We start from the raw sequence: 17,347 nt of genomic DNA, 5'->3' as shown, positions 1-17,347 counted from the left end.
TCTTCGATGGAACACACAATGTAATCGTAGTTCTCTGTGAGAGTTCGCATAATCTTTTCAACGATTTTTGTATCTGTCATGTCTTCTTTACAATTTCTCATGTCAACGGCCACCACCATGACTATTGCGATATAATTGCTCACCGTCTCTTTCACCTTCATCTCCAAAAGCTCAAAGGCCCTCCTGAGTCATTGAATCCCACAGTTGTTTGGAAGTCTCCTTCTGAGTAATGGTTTTCAAAATAGATTTGTCAATAGCTTGAAAAAGATAGTTTTTAGCCTTTAAATCCTTCAGCCGCATCTCGTCTAATGTTTTCTTTTGCATTGCTGACAGACTTTCTTCCTCCTCAGGCTCTTTGTAACCTGATTCTACCACGTTCCAATACTCTTTCGACCTCAAGAGATTTTCCATGAGAAGACTCCAATGATCATAGTCCCCATCAAATTTGGGAATGGAAGTCTGTACGAAACTGTTTGCCTCAGCTGTCATGTCTCTCACACCCGTATTTTTGCTCTCACTCTCGCACTTTATCAGGCTTCTTTCGAAGCTCTGATACCAGCTTTGTTGGATACTAAACTAATGCACACTGCAATAGAATTGTTCATTTGCTTTATTAATGCAATGAGGCTTATATAAGCCTTTCACAACAATCAAGAGAAAACTAAGGAACCACGTTTAACAGCACCCTATAACATGGAGGACTAATAAATATCCACGTTTCAACAATCCCTATAACGTGGAAGGTGGAAAACTAACCAGCACTGATAATAAACAGAATTTAAAAACACTTAAATTGAATTACTAACAAAAGACAATTTATCCTAACAATATTGACACTGATCTAGCAGTATTGTTGTAGTTTTTTCCGTAGCTTTTGTCGTTGTTGGATCTATGTGGTTTGGTCCAAAACGAACCCCATTGAAATTTTTTGTCTTACTCGACATCAATAGGATCATGGATACTTCCAATAGGAAATATATTGAAAAGTTGGTGCTCGATTAGGTGAAAATGAACTATCAAAAGCCTGGTTTAAAATTCCTTAAAAATGAGCTTTTTATGAATACATCGAAAATAATCCAACAAAATGGGGTTATTTTGAGTGGCTTTAATGGTCAATACAGACGGAATAACCATGGGTTGGTTACGTCATTCCAATTTTAAAGATTAAAAAGGACATAAGTGTTTTGTACGTCGTATGCCTACTCTTTTTTTAAACATTTTCAGTTGTTTTAGTTGATGGGGACAAAGTTCTTAGAGTTGATGTTCCCTTTTGAAGCAACACTCTATAATGCTTGAAAAATACACCTAACTAAATATATTGTCTAGTGTAGTGTAGACATAGGCGTACAATACTTAGACATTTGTATGCTGAATAGTGTCAAACAAGTAGATGTAACTGTATAGTTCTATGGTGATGAGCTTAATAGAGTAAGTTATAGACGTGCTCGATTATGCCTTCCCTTCTTTACTTTATATATCTTATTATTGAATTAAATACTTAATTCGATTTATGGATAAGTCTTAATTGGATAAAATAATTATTAACTAAAGCACCAAATGTTAAGTGTGAAGCACTAAAAACTATTCAACTAAAAAGTTTAGTATAAAGATAAGAAATTCTTTTTCTTTTGTTTTATAAACAACCTGTAACATTTAAACCTGCATATTGACATTCGCAAGCATTATGAGATTAAGAGTGGTCAGAATTTTAGATGCCAAACATGACCTTTATTCTGCAGTCATAGATGAAAAGCTACCTATGAGAATTTTAGAGGGTTTGTGGAGGGGAATGAACACTTTCAACATCTAGCCACAACTATGTTGTGTGGCATAAATTTTTTTTCTTCATCCTCTACAATTTTGATAAAATAAAACCTCAGTTTTCTAGTTTATTTTTAGTCATAACTAATCACTTTTTATGATCGTAGGCTAATCATTTATGTGTCATCCAGTTTTTCTTGTTTTCTCATTCTTTCAATGATTATCTTGCGATCAGAAAAACATATTTGTTATAACTTAAAATAAACCTGAGGATTTATGTTATCACTAAAAATAAATTATAAAGAGCAAAGAAGCACGTGATTGGGTAATAACAATATTTTGGAGGATAAAAAACAAACGATATGTCTCACGACACAGTTGTGGTCATATGTTGAAAGTGTGCATTCCCTTCTAGGACACTACGAACCCTCTCCAATTTTTATAGACAACTCATCTATGACCGTAGGATATATGTCATGTTTGGCCTCTACAATTTTGACCGCAGATGTACTTTTAATCCCAAAATGCTTGTGAGTGTTAATCTGCAGTTTCAATGTTACGGGTTGTTTATAAAACAAAAGAAAAATAAATGCCTATCTTATATTCCAATTTCAGGATTTTAAATGTTAATATATTACTTATGAAGAAGATGGACATGCTTGAAATTTTACTCTTTCTTTTGACCTAAAAGAAAAAACAGATAAATAACTTTAGGAATTTCAAAGTGTTGCCATATAAGAACAAACAAAGAATAAATATAGAAGTAGACTTTAAGAACGTCAAAATGTACACCCATCCGGGCGTCTATATTAAGGATTATGTAGGGTAAATATTGACACTGATCTAGCAGTATTGTTGTAGTTTTTTCTGTAGTTTTTGTCGTTGTTGGATCTATATGGTATGGTCCAAAACCAAACCCCATTGAAATTTTTGGTCTTACTCGACATCAATAGGATCATGGATACTTCCAACACGAAATATATCGAAAAGTTGGTGCTCGATTAGGTGAAAATCAACATTTATCAAAAGCTTGGTTTAAAATTCCTTAAAAATGAGCTTTTTATGAATACATAGAAAATAATCCAACAAAATGGGGTTATTTTGAGTGGCTTCAATGGTCAATACAAATGGAATAACCATGGGTTGGTTACGTCATCCCAATTTTAAAGATTAAGAAGGACATAAGTGTTTTGTAAGTCGTATGCCTACTTTTTTATAAAACATTTTCAGTTGTTTTAGTTGATGGGGACAAAGTTGTTAGAGTTAATGTGCCCTTTTGAAGCAACACTCTATAAAGCTTGAAAAATATACCTACTTAAATATGTTGTCTAGTGTAGTGTGGACGTAGGCGTACAATACTTAGACATTTGTACACTGAATAGTGTCAAACAAGTAGATGTAATTGTATAGTTCTATGGTGGTGAGCTTAATAGAGTAAGTTATAGGCGTGTTCGATTATACCTTCCCTTCTTTACTTTATATATCTTTTTATGGAATTAACAACTTAATTCCATTTATGGATAAGTCTTAATTGGATAACATAATTATTAACTAAAGCACCAAATGTTAAGTGTGAAGCACTAGAAACTATTCAACTAAAAAGTTTAGTATATAAGATAATAAATTCTTTTTCTTTTGTTTTATAAACAACTTGTAACATTGAAACTGCATATTGACATTCACAAGCATTATGGGATTAAGAGTACATCCGCGGTCAGAATTTTAGAGGCCAAACATGACCCTTATTCTACAGTCTTAGATGAAAAGCTACCTACGAAAATTGTAGAAGGTTTTTAGAGGAGAATGGACACTTTCAACATCTGGCCACAACTATACTGTGTGGCATAAAGATTTTTTTTTTCATCCTCTACAATTTTGATAAAATAAAACCTTAGTTTTCTGAGTTTATTTTAGCGATAACAAATCATTTTTTATTATCGTAGGCTAATCATTTATGATCATCCAGTTTTTCTTGTTTTCTCATTCTTTCAATGATTATCTTGCAATCACAAAAACATATTTGTTATAACTTAAAATAAACCTGAAAAACTGAGGATTTATATTATCATTAAAAATAAATTATAAAGAGCAAAGAAACACATGATTGGGAAGAACACAATTGTAGAGGATGAAATACAAACGATATGCCTCTCGACACACTTGTGGTCATATGTTTAAAGTGTCCATTCCCTTTCAGAACACTACGAACCCTCTCCAATTTTTATAGACAACTCATCTATGACTACAAAATAAAGGTCATGTTTGGCCTCTACAATTTTGACCGTAAATGTACTTTTAATCCCAAAATACTTGTGAGTGTTAATCTGCAGTTTCAATGTTACGGGTTGTTTAAAAAACAAAAGAAAAATAAATGCCTATCCAATATTCCAATTTTAGGATTTATTGCCGATGTGTGTTGTTCTCATACAAGTGGTCATTCTTGAAAGTGTAAATATATATGCATATCCCTGCATAAAACAAAAGAATTTAAATGTTAATATATTATTTATGAAGAAGATGTACATGCTTGAAATTTTACTCCTTCTTTTGACCAAAAAGAAAAAACAGATAAATAACTTTAGGAATGTCAAAGTGTAGCCATTAAAGAACAAACAAAGAATAGATATAAAAATAGACTTTAGGAACGTCAAAGTGTGCGTCCATCCCGGCGTCCATGTAAAGGATTACATAGGGGAAATATTGACATTGTTTCTGGTAGTATTGTTGTAGTTTTTTCTGTAGCTTTTGTCGTTATTGGAACTATGTGGTATGGTCCAAAACCAACCCCAAAGATGGAATAACCGTAGGTTGGTTATGTCATCCCATTTTTAAAGATAAAGAAGGACATGAGCGTTTTGTACGTCGTATGCTTACTTCTTTTGAAACATTTTCAGTTGTTTTAGTTGATGGGGACGAAATTGTTAGAGCCGATGTTCCCTTTCGAAGCAACACTCTATAAAGCTTGAAAAATACACCTAAATAAATATATTGTCTAGTGTAGTGTGGACGTAGACGTACAATACCTTAAATTTTGTATGCTGAATAATGTCGAACAAGTAGGTGTAATTTTTTAGTTCTATGGTGGTGAGCTTAATAGAGTAAGTTATAGTGATCCCGCTACTGTGAAAAAATATGGTAAACGTGCTTGATTATATCTTTCCTTCTTTATTTTATTAACAACTTAATTCAATTTATTGATAAGTCTTAATTGGATAACATAATTATTAACTAAAGCACCAAATATTTAAAGTTAAGCACTACAAACTAATTGAACTAAAAAGTTTGGTATATAAGATATGCGTTTCTTTTTCTTTTCTTTTATAAATAACTTTGTAACATTTAAACTACATATTAACATTCGCAAGCCTTCTAGGATTAAGAGTACATCCGTGATTAGAATTATAAAGGCCAAACATGACCTTCATTATGCAATCATAGATGAAAAGCTATCTATGAAAATTGGAGAGGGTTAGGGGAGCCCTAGAGGGGAATGAGCACTTTCAACATCTGGTCACAACTATGTTATGTGGCATAAGGTATTTTTTATCCTCTACAATTGTGTTTTTATCTCAATCCAATGCTTCTTTAAATTTTATAATTTATTTTCAGTGATAACATAAAACCTCAGTTTTTTGGGATTATTTTCAGTGATAACAAATCTCTTTTTGTGATCACAGACTAATTATTGATGTATGATCCAATTTTTCTTGTTCTCTTTCAATGATTAGCATGCGATCACAAAAACAGAGTTGTTATCCCTTAAAATAAACCTAGAAAGCTGAGGTTTTCTATTATGAGTAAAAATAAATTATAAAAAGCAAAGAAGCACAAGATTGGTAAGAACACAACATAGTTTTGGCTAGATGTTGAAAGTGTCAATTCCCTTCTAGGACACTACAAACGCTCTCCAATTTTCATAGACAACTTTTCATCTTTGACTACAAAATAAAGGTCATGTTTGGCCTCTACAATTCTGACCGCAGATGTACTCTTAATCCTATAACGCTTGTGAAGGTTAATCTGTAATTTCAATGTTACATGTTGTTTATAAAACAAAAGAAAAAGAAATGCTTATCTTATATTCCAATTTCAAGATTTATCGTCGAGGTGCATTGTCCTCATACAAATGGTCATAAAATACGGTTGGTATTCCTGGATGTGTCAATGTATAGATGCATATCCCTGCATAAAACAAAAGAATTTAAATGTTAGTATATTACTTATTAAGAAGATGAACATGGTTGAAATTTTACTAAATTTTACTCTCTTTTGAGAAAAAATAAATAAATAAATTACTTTAAGAACGTCAAAGTGTAACTGTATAAAAACAAACAAAGAACGTATATAGAAATAGATTGTCAAACTATTTACATAATGGCCATACTTCAAAGATACTAATGCCCAAAAAAATAATACCTTCATAATATGGTCTTCTAGGAATTGTCAATGTTGTTGCATATAGTGAAGAACACAAGTTACAAGATGTAGTAGAACATGATTATGTTTTTCTTTCTTTACTTTATAGATAAATCTTGATTAGATAAGATAATTTTTAACAAAATCACCAATTATTAAGAGTTAAGCACCATAATCTAATTCAATTATAAAGATTAAGTGTGAGAGTACATGGCTTAATGCCTCTTGACATGTTAAGTTACCCTCAATATTGTTGAAAAAGTATCTTTGGTGTAAAAATGTAATTAAAAAATTAAGTGTTACCTGAGTTGACCATGTGTCATGGTTATCAATAAACGTGACAATCTTAAAGACCTCTATCTGATCACACCTGACGCCTTTCCTCTAGCATCACACAGCTGTCAAAACTCTCCATTAACAACATCCTGCAAATTAAAACTAGAAGATCAATTAACATGTAAAAGGATTTGTTTAAAACTAACACAATATAGTCCAAATAGGCATTCCTTTAGTTACTTTTCATTATAGTCCAAATATATTTTAGAATAAATGTTACTCATCCTTTCGTACATGTCAATGCATATTCATCTCATGCAAAAAGAACGTTATCGAAACGATTATATATTCCTCCCAATACATATTAAAAAGATTGATATTTTTTATGTGTGAGACTACATGGCTTAATGCCACTTGACATGTTAAGTTGCCTCCCAATATTGTTGAAGAAGTATCTTTGGTGTAAAAATATAAATAAGAAATGAGTTGTACCTAAGTTGACCCTGTGTCATGGTTATTAATAAATATGACATATCTTAAATCCCACAACCCGATCACACTTGGCGCCTTTCCTTGATCACCAACGCAGCCAACAAAACTCTCCATTAACAACATCCTACAAATTAAAACTACAAGATCAATTGCAACAGGATTTGTTTAAAACCAACTCATTATAGTCTAAATAAGAATATCTCTTTATTTACTTATCATTATAGTCCAAATACATTTTAGGATAAATATTACTTATCCTCTCGTACATGTCATTGTACATCCATCGCATGCTAAAGGAATGTTATCGAAATTATTATACATTCCTCCATGTCCTTGAGTAAAACGAGTATGATGATTGATAACAATGTCGATCCTTACTCTAACTCTATATTGTTTCATCTTCTGAAGTAAAGTTTTTAATTGATGCTCAAAACCATATTTAGTATTCAAAAAGTATGATATGATCATGTCTAACAAATAGTATGATTATTTCTCAATTTGAATCCTCAAAAGACACAACCAAAACAAATTTGAGAAGAATGTAAATTGAAAAAGGATGTGAAAGTCACAATCAAGTAGATTGATAAGTCAAGTGAAATATTTTTTTCTAATGATATGGATTGTTAGAATTATTAGTTTAAGGGAGAGATTATTAGATATGTTAGTATTTTTTTTAGTAAAAAGGATTGTTAGTAGATAATGGTAGTTATCTATCTTGCTTTTTAGGAGTTAGTTGAGATTTTTTCTTTTCCATTACTCAATCAATTTTTTATAAGCCCATTTAAACCACTTATTTCCGAATCAATAAACAAGCAAGAGAGTTCCTTTTAATTATTCTTTATTTTCTTGTAGGGGAGTCTTGTTTTAATTAAAATTGTGGAGCTTAATTTAGTCTCACACCGGATCTTGTTCTCTATTTAGCTATATAAGTAACCCACTATAAAGCTTAAAAGATACACCAAAATAAATCTACTTCCTAGTGTAATATGGACCGTGACGTACAATACTCAGACATTTGTACGTTAAACCACTTTAAATTCTTGTTGTTTGTGGTGAGATATTATAATTGATATACTTAGTTATGTCGAAATCAACTTATTCAATGTATTAAATGATAAGGGATGAACATATGTGGGATACCTTAAGAATTTCTTTTGTAATAAAATCAAAAGATCTCGTTCTATCTACCCAATTGACTATATGTTGTCTATGATCATCTGCTATCATGAAAAATGTAGCAAACTAAAAAATTCAAAATTAAGTGAAAATTATTTACTTAATTTAAGTTTTAATGTACCTTAAGTCCAAATAAGAATCATTTTATTCAAACTAACATTATATTCTATTCAATTAAGTGAACGGAATAAATAAATAATTGAGGTTTTTTTAATCTGTTTTAACATAAAAAGTTACTTTTAAAGCATGAAAGTGAAAATGCCTTGATTTGACGGGGACAAATTAGTATTGTATTCATGATTTTTTTATTATAAATAATTATTTAAATTTAAAAAGGTAATTATTAAAAGAATAAATTTGTAAAAAAAAATTAAATACCAAAAGGTGACTCTACTTTAATAGTATACTTTTCTAAAATTTAATTAATATATCTTACATCAATAACATAAGATTGTAAATTTTAAAAATTTAGTTCATTTTTATAATCAAATATTAGTGCACTCCAAATAAAAACGCTAGCATTTCTAAGAGAGAAATCTCCTAACAACACGTCTTACAGGTTTGTTTGAAAAAAAAACTGAAAAATGTTATCAGTTATTATTCAACTTTCTAAAAGTAATATGTTTATGACCAATTATCATGTAAATTTAATTATTTTTTCAACCTAAAGAAAGAAAAAAAAAAACATGTACAAAATGAGAAAAAACGTGTATAAAAAAACATATATAAAATCAATTTTAGTTAAAAATAAGGAGCTGCAGGAATTTTTATTATATTTTTAATGAGGGTAATTTGGGAAGTGTGACTTTTATGGGAGAACATGGAGGTGCAGGAAGGAATAACCATCCTTCCATCTTATGGGCCAACCAAACTTTAGTCCAAAAAAGTAGGTGTTACTCCCTCCACCACCACAACTTGCTTCCTCCACCACCTCATTCCCTTTTTACCTTTTTTTTTTTATTTTTTCATTCCTATTTTAACTTTATTAAAATTTTAGGGTTAATATTATTTAAAATCTCACGTGAACATTCATTCTCTTTATCATTCTTCCCTCTTTCTCTTTATTATTTTTCTCAGGTTCACTCTTACGTTCTACTATCGTTGGTTGTTTCTCATGTTACACTTCTTCTTCTCTTTTATAGAATTGTGACGTGAGAGTGTGGTGGACTTTATGTTTAGTAAGATTGAAAGTGCAATTCATCTTCAGCCGTGAGTGGGGTGGTGCTTCAAGGTACTGATTCAGAGGCGTGAAGGTGCGTAATAAAACCCTAAAATATAAACCGTAATCGTTAAACGGATGTGAGCATCCGTCGACGGATGTCGACATCCGTTTTCCCTTAAACGGATGTCGACATCCCTTTTCCCCTTATGTTGACATCCGTTTAAAGATTATACGGTTTATATTTTACAGTTTTTTTATATTAATTTTGAAGATATTTAAATAATATAATTTATATTTTTTTTATATATTATTTTTGAATATATTTTGATGTATTTTAATAATGTATTTTTGAGGAGGAGGCATATCAGGCCTATGGAGGAAAAATGGAAGATGAGTAACGGATGTGATGGAGTTTGGGTGAGAATTTGAGAAGGTTGGGAGGTGGGTGAGAAGGGGTAGAAAGATAAATTTTAGGGCTAAAATAAATAATTAGGATTAAAAAGTAAAAAGGTTATTTTTGTAATTATAAAAGGTTAGTTTTGTAATTCAAAAAATATGTAATAGAATTGGGGAGGTGGAGGGAGAAAATGTGGTGGTGGAGGAAGTAACACCCCAAAAAGTACAAACTTGTGTCGTCCTAGTCCAGTGAAATATTGAAATTTAAAAAGGATATAGTATTTTTTTCGAAAATTAAAAAATAGTTAAACCTAATATTTATAAATAAAAAAAAATATTTTTGATTCTAAAATAATGTCCTCATGTATAGAGCTGTCAAAATAGGTCACAACTTGAGGGCCAATCTGGTCCACCACAGGTTCGAGTCAGGTTGGATTTGAAAAAATTGTATTTTTTTATACGGATCAGATTTCAATCCGGCTCATTTAAACCCGACTCATGTGGGTTGAATCCGGCGTGGGCCGGGTTGGCCCACCAGTCCCCCTACCTAATTTCATTTTATTAAAATTTAATTTTAATTTTATAAAAAAATATTTCTTATTTTTTTTTTTGCTTGAAAAAATTATTTAAGTTCCTTATTTTCAAAATTAATTAAAAACCCATATTAGGAGTAAAATTTGTTTAGATTTGAATTATAGAAAGTTTTTAATTTTTTATTATTTAAAAAAAATTGTAATTAAGTGAGTTAGTAAGTCAACTCGTTTATCCACCAACCTCTGGTAGGTCAGGTCTAGTTCGAATTTTTCTGGTTCGCTTATAAATGAACTGGGTTGGGCTGGCTCACTAAGTAACCTCTCCTTAGTGAGCCGTGTGACTCGTTTTAAGAGCTCTACTAATGTGAATATGTTTAGATTCTCAACAACACTCTAAGGAAACATTTTTTTAATACAAGAAAAGAGAATAAACATTCCGAAGAATTTTACATGATATAATCAACATATCTTACATCATTAGATTGCAAATTTTAAAATTTTAGTTATTTTTTATATTCGTATCATAAAAATTATTATATACGTAATTATAACTACCATTATTTAGCTTCAGTCAAAAAATTCTCTCAACCACAAGTTTTCATTGCTTGCTACAAGTTTGTTTGGAAAAAAGCTGAAAAATGTGAATATTTTCAAAAGTAGTCTGATTATGACCAGCTAGCATGGGAATTTAATTATTTTTACGACCCAAAGAAAAAATCATCTATAAAATGGAAAAGTTGTACATATTCACAAATTAGCATTTTTAGAAAAACTGTGTTTCAAAAATTCTTTAAGTTCTTTGTTATTAAAGAACAATAACTCTTTAATTATGTAATTATATTTACAATACAAAGTATTCTGAAAATAAGAAAATCAACAAACTAATAATTCTAGCAAGCACTTATTTAAAGAAGTCACGTCTTTTGGTTTTAAAATGGTTAGCCGATTTAATAACAGAATCTAATTACTCAAATTTTTAAAATAATAAAATCCAATTTAGAAAAAAAAAAGTTTAAAATAACGATTAAAGACTTCAAACTAAAATTAGAAACTTGATTACACCTAAAAATAACCAACTCAAATTCCCAGAAAGAAAACATTGATTTGATTTCCAAAAACACGATTGAACTGTCCCATATATACTTATATACTTAATTAACGTAATAAAACTTTAATAAGAATATCTTCCCTTAAACCACACCAACTTTGAACCAATAATGTCTATCAGCCTTCCTTCACAGGATTTGTCAATTAAATAAATTATCAACTTAAAAGAACTACCAAAATATCAAGTTTTAATATTCAAATTGTCAAACTTTTTTTTATATAGTTCAGCTCCGATGATGAATTCCGTCAGCCCATCTGCACCAACCCACATGTAGCTCTTCCAGACATTCGTCCACATAACGACCATGTCATCCCTCTTGACATTTTGGAAGCCTTCCCGCACAGTAGTTTTAGATATGTCTAAAGCTTCATTGTAGCCGGAGACGATTGGCATCAGAATGTTTGCACAGGCCATTGCATCCGGAGGTGGAGCCATAATCGAGTTCATTCCATACAGCCTTGCTAAGCGTGAGAACGCAGGGGGGTTGGCCTTTACGGTTGCAACGCCATTACTGATGACATCGATGACATCCCTGTACATCTCATTCAGTTTCTGACCAGCAGGCTTAGTAGCCCATAAATCCGGCGTGGAGTTGGCTATCATTAGTCGCTGTACCGGTGGGGGTGTCACATCTATGCGGACGGCTAGTGGTGTTGCGAGTGCGTTATATCGAGCCATCACCCTTGCTAAACAGTATGTTTGCCCCAGTCCGAATGGGTCTGCGACCGTTCTAGCGAACAATTCTTTTTTGGCAAGTAACTCCTTCTGAACATTCTCTGTGGTCATGGTGCCCAGATAGTCGATCCATGTTGTCAACATCATCTTGTTCTCTCGTTACGATCAAACGATTTAAAATAGTTTTCCTCGGCTAAGTGCAACAGTCCAAACATGGACAGTAGGTTCAAGGACAGAGCTAGGATTGAACTCTCCATTTTCGTCTCATATTGGACCACTGCTTCCATATGATCGCGAGCTGCGTTCCTCACGACATATGTGTATTCCTTAGGATAGCGCGAATCAGGCGAAGGTAGTACGCCAGCACCCAAACTATATGCTCGAATCCATGCTGCAATAGGCACCTGTTCGCAGGCGGTAAAGTTCAATGCAGCGATTTGTCTCAGAGAGAACGCTTTCAAGCGATTGTAAAAGCGCTCCATTGGGAATATCTCGTGATGAGCCCAGGCGTGGTCAGGCAGACGCATGTCCTCTCGGTTTAGAATCCCCCAGTCTCTAACATCAAAGTTCATCTCCAGAGCATTACTCATGTAAGCGTAGACATAGTCGACGGTCGCAGGTGCAATATGTACATCTGCCGGCCCAGTGGTGTCCCAGTAATTCTTTGGTTGAGTGATCGCAATAGGCTCTAAAACTTCGACACGCCGTCGGATTTGAGCAGCAGGAGTCCGAGCATTGACTAATGTATACATCTCCGCGAACGGCATACTAGGCAGCCGTTGATAGAGCCTCCACAGGTCGGCCTGTTTGTCCACTTGTCCTATAGCTGTGTCAGTCGCTCCCATAGCTAGTCCTGCAGGGATGATGAGTTTCTGCTCTTGTTGAATGCACTTCTCTACCACTTGCTGCTCTGCGATACCAGATCTTGCATTGGCACTGGTTAGCGCTAGTGTACTCATCGTGTTCGCATCCCAATGGGAGTCTCGCAACATAGCGTCTACGTCAATGGTCGTACGCAGTGCAACATATTGTGGATCAGTTAGCAGTTGGGACAAAAGGCCAGGAGGAGGTGGTTGAGCTTGTTGGTCGGCCATTGCACGAAGGAGCGATTAGACGAACTATTATTAAGTACGACAGCCAGTAGTTGTTCACGTTCTCCTCTGCTGATGTCCCAGACTTTATATCTTAACCTCATTTATTTGACAATAATGATACTTTAAAAAAATTTATTTTTTTATATTTATATAAAATTATTTTTTATTTATTTCTTTTTGAAAAAGTACAAAATTTTATTTATTTATGACCATTTTATACTCTTACTATCAGTCAAATTAATGTAAAAGTATCTCTTCCTATCATTACTTTTTTTTAATTTAATGAAGAGATAATTAACCGATTTCCAAGTGTCTAGGTTCAAGGTATGTCACTCGATTCCACTCTCCAAAATTATCAATTTAAAGTTAATTAGAGTTCCAACATATGCTTTCAAAATATTTCCCAAAAAAAAAACACTTTTCCCAGACAAAAACCTACATAAATCTTCTCACTAAGAATTAAATCATGACATGACCTTCTTATCATTACAAACTATTTCTCTAAGTGGTTCATCAAATTAGGTTTCAAAATGCTTTCAAAACAATTCCAAAAAATCATTTTTATAAAATTTAACACTACCTCCATTTTTCTACAAATAACTAAAAATAAGTATAAATCAAAAGATTTGGACATAAAACCTTACTCTTCAAAACAAGATATCTAACCAATAAAACTATCACAATATTTAATATAATAATAATAATAATACATATTACTATTCCTCTTATATTATATTTTTTATAAATATTTTTTTAAGTCTTACAAACTCCCATTCTTAACTAATTTACTAATTCAACCATTCATTTACATATAATCAATCTCACCGTTATCAATTCCACATATAACAATTAATTCAAAAATTACACATATATCAATTTAACTATCAAATCACATATTCTCGCATATAGTATTAAAAAAAATAAATCAAATGTTACAAAATAATATTAGTATTTTTTATTCGAGAGAAAATTATCTTCTCACACTATTACTTGAAAGATAGGTACACAAAGTATAACATCTACATATAAAGATCAAATATTATAGTTAACCAGCCATGCTAGAGCAATAGTCACTCATTCCCCATCGGCCGATAGAGTAATACTCGTGACCTTTCTACAGTCGTTCAGTGGAGACAACCTTTGAATATCATTAAACGCATAATTAATGATGTAACGGTTATTGTGGAGAGGTTAAAGTTTGCATTGATTCTCATTAAGAGATAAATTAATGGATTATACAGGTCACCCCATCTTGATATTGAGAAAGGAAGATCCAGGCAGTAAGGAGTACGGAGGACCGATCGGTGGAAGCGAAACATTCCCGAGCAGAAACAACAGGAGTTTTCCTCATCCCATTTCAGCAGAAACATATATAAAAGGTTGACACGTTAAACTTCTGGTTCATTTTATGTTTTACAACCTCTAGTATCATCCAATGCTCCTAGCAGTGCAACTATTATGGAAATATTTTTTTAATTCACACATAGTATTAAATGTTTACTATTGAAGGTGAGATAGGTAAGTTAATATCACTTTTAAAAAATTTACAAATCTTGATCTTTGTTTACCATGTGACCAAGTTAACAATGTCTTATAATAAAACAGCAAGGGAGCACGCATTTTTAAATTACATATACGTGAATTATAATTTACATTTATTTATATAACAAATCATTATAATTGAAGTTTAAATTTAAATTCAAAACTATTATTTAAATTTAAAAAATATATCTTATTTATTTTTATTTAAAATTATTTCACTTTTATTATTTTAATTTTTAAAGTAGTCCAAAATGATACATTAGATGACATTGTTACGAACATGAAAAAATGTGTAATCGTTTCAAGATTCATTTAATATGGGATGAACATGCACTGCATGATCGCCACACTCACGGACAGCCAACTCAAATTCCTATGCATTGCACTAACTGCTTACATTGCCAAAGAGAAGAAAACATTGATTTGATTTCCAAAACCACCATTAAAACTCTGATTGGTCTATATTCAATGCATGTTACGTCAGCCCTAGAATCATCAAATTAGGATTCTAAAATAAATTTTCATAAAATACTTTACATAATTTTCTTTAACACAAGAGGTTTTAATCAAATAAGCTATTACAATATTTTAAAATAATAATAACAATAATAATATGTAATATTACATATTATTGTCTTTCATATATTTTATCTCTGGTAAATACTTTTTTTAAATTTTATAAACCTCAATTTTCAACTAATTTACTAGTTCAATAATTCGTTCACATATAATTAATCTCATCTGTATCTAAACAATTTCACATATATCAATCAATTAAAAAAGTAACTCATATACCAATTTAACTATCAAATATTCTCACACACAGTATTAAGAAAAGATATATCAAATGTGTAAAATAATATTAGTTTCCCATCTAGAGAAAAAAACTCTTTTCTCACATTATTATTTTCTATAGTTTTATACAACACATAATCACCTAAATTATCGATCAAGATTTTGATTACAGTTTTAGGCATAGGTCATAGAGAAACATAGATTCACCACAAACAACATTAAATCACATGCATCACCTCATAATTCACATGTAAGCAAGAGTAAACAAAACAAAAATTTATTTTGTTCGACACTTTAATCGGATGGTTGAATAATTTTTGCTAGAAATAATCTGATGATTTAAACAGATGAAAAATAAAATTAGAATTCAAGGGAAAAAGATAAAAAATAAAATTAGAGTTCAAGAGAAAAGATAAAGAGAAAACCTAAAAGAAGGTTTAGAGAAATGTTAGTTTTATATAAAATAAAATTCAACTATTAAAAATCTTTACATAAATTAAACTTTTTATTATTAAAATATTATAGTGTTCTCTTTTTTATAAAAATCATCACTACTTGCAGATCTCTTCCATCTTCCCAGTGTTCATAACTTGGTCAATATCACTCACACTGCTCCATTATTTGCTTCTCCAAACCTTTCCAGATGGTGGAACGATATCTCCTCTCCTCATTCTTGGAAGAAGCTTCTTCAAATTCGCCAAGAATACTTAAAAAAAAATTAAAATGTTTCATCTTTTTTGTTTTGTTACATTTTCTGTTTTTTAGATATATATCATTAATTTCAGATAATTAGGAATGATTGAGTGTAGTTAATCATACTTATAAAAAAGTAATCTAAGATCATTTCCTCCCGTATATGCTTAGTTTCTAAAAAACACACTAAGAAAACAATTTTTTTAATACTAAGAGAGAACAAACATTCTCAAGTTAAAACAATCGGGTATGTGTGTATTTTTTTGTTACTATGATAAAAAAAAATTATTAAACTATAAAATGATTTTTTAATTATTGAAAAATTGTTCATAGAAATAATTATAAATTAATATATAAAAGAATAATTATAGAAAAAAATATTTTTTTTATAAATTAATTCTAGATAATATTTTTAACGTATAAATAATTGTTATTATAAGTAATTATTTAAATTTAAAAATTTAGTTATTAAAAGAGAAAAATTATTAAATTATTTTTTATTATAAATAATTATTTAAATTTTAAAAAACATTATTGAAAGAATAAAATTTACAAAAATTTGTGTATATCGAAAGGTGAATCTCTTTTTTTATAAAATTCAATTAAAATATCTTACATTAATAATATAAGATTGCAAATTTCAAAAATTTAGTTGATGTTTATGATAAAATATTAGTATACACGTAGCTTAAGTCCGAATAAAAACGCTAGCATTTCTAAGAAAAAAAAAATCTCCCAACACGTCTTCAATTGCTTGCTACATGATTCTTTGAAAAAAATAAACTGAAAAATGTGAATAGTTACTATTCAACTTTCTTAAAGTAATATGTTTATGACCAATTATCATGGAAATTTAATTATTTTTTCAACCCAAAGAAAGAAAGAAAAAACATGTATAAAATGGGATAAAACGTATAAGAAAAAAAAAACATGTATGAATCAATTTTTAATCAATTTTAATTAAAAATAAGGAGGTGCAGGAATTTTTATTATATTTTTAATGAGGATAATTTGGGAAGTGTGACTTTTATAGGATAAAGGAAGAAAAACAGGTGCAGGAAGGAAGCGCTATCCTTCCATCTGATGGGCCAACCAAACTCTAGTCTACAAAATTGTAAAAACTTGGTGCCGCCAAGTCCAGTGAAATATTGAAATTTAGTAAGGATATAGTATTTTTAGAAAATTAAAAAATATTTAAACCTAAAATTTATAAATAAAAAATCTTTTT

The sequence above is a fragment of the Vigna umbellata genome, chromosome 1 (assembly GCF_029865625.1).
Source record: "Vigna umbellata cultivar VRB3 chromosome 1, Vumbellata_1.0, whole genome shotgun sequence".
NCBI classification, from domain to species: Eukaryota; Viridiplantae; Streptophyta; class Magnoliopsida; order Fabales; family Fabaceae; genus Vigna; species Vigna umbellata.
This window is presented reverse-complemented; position numbering follows the sequence as displayed.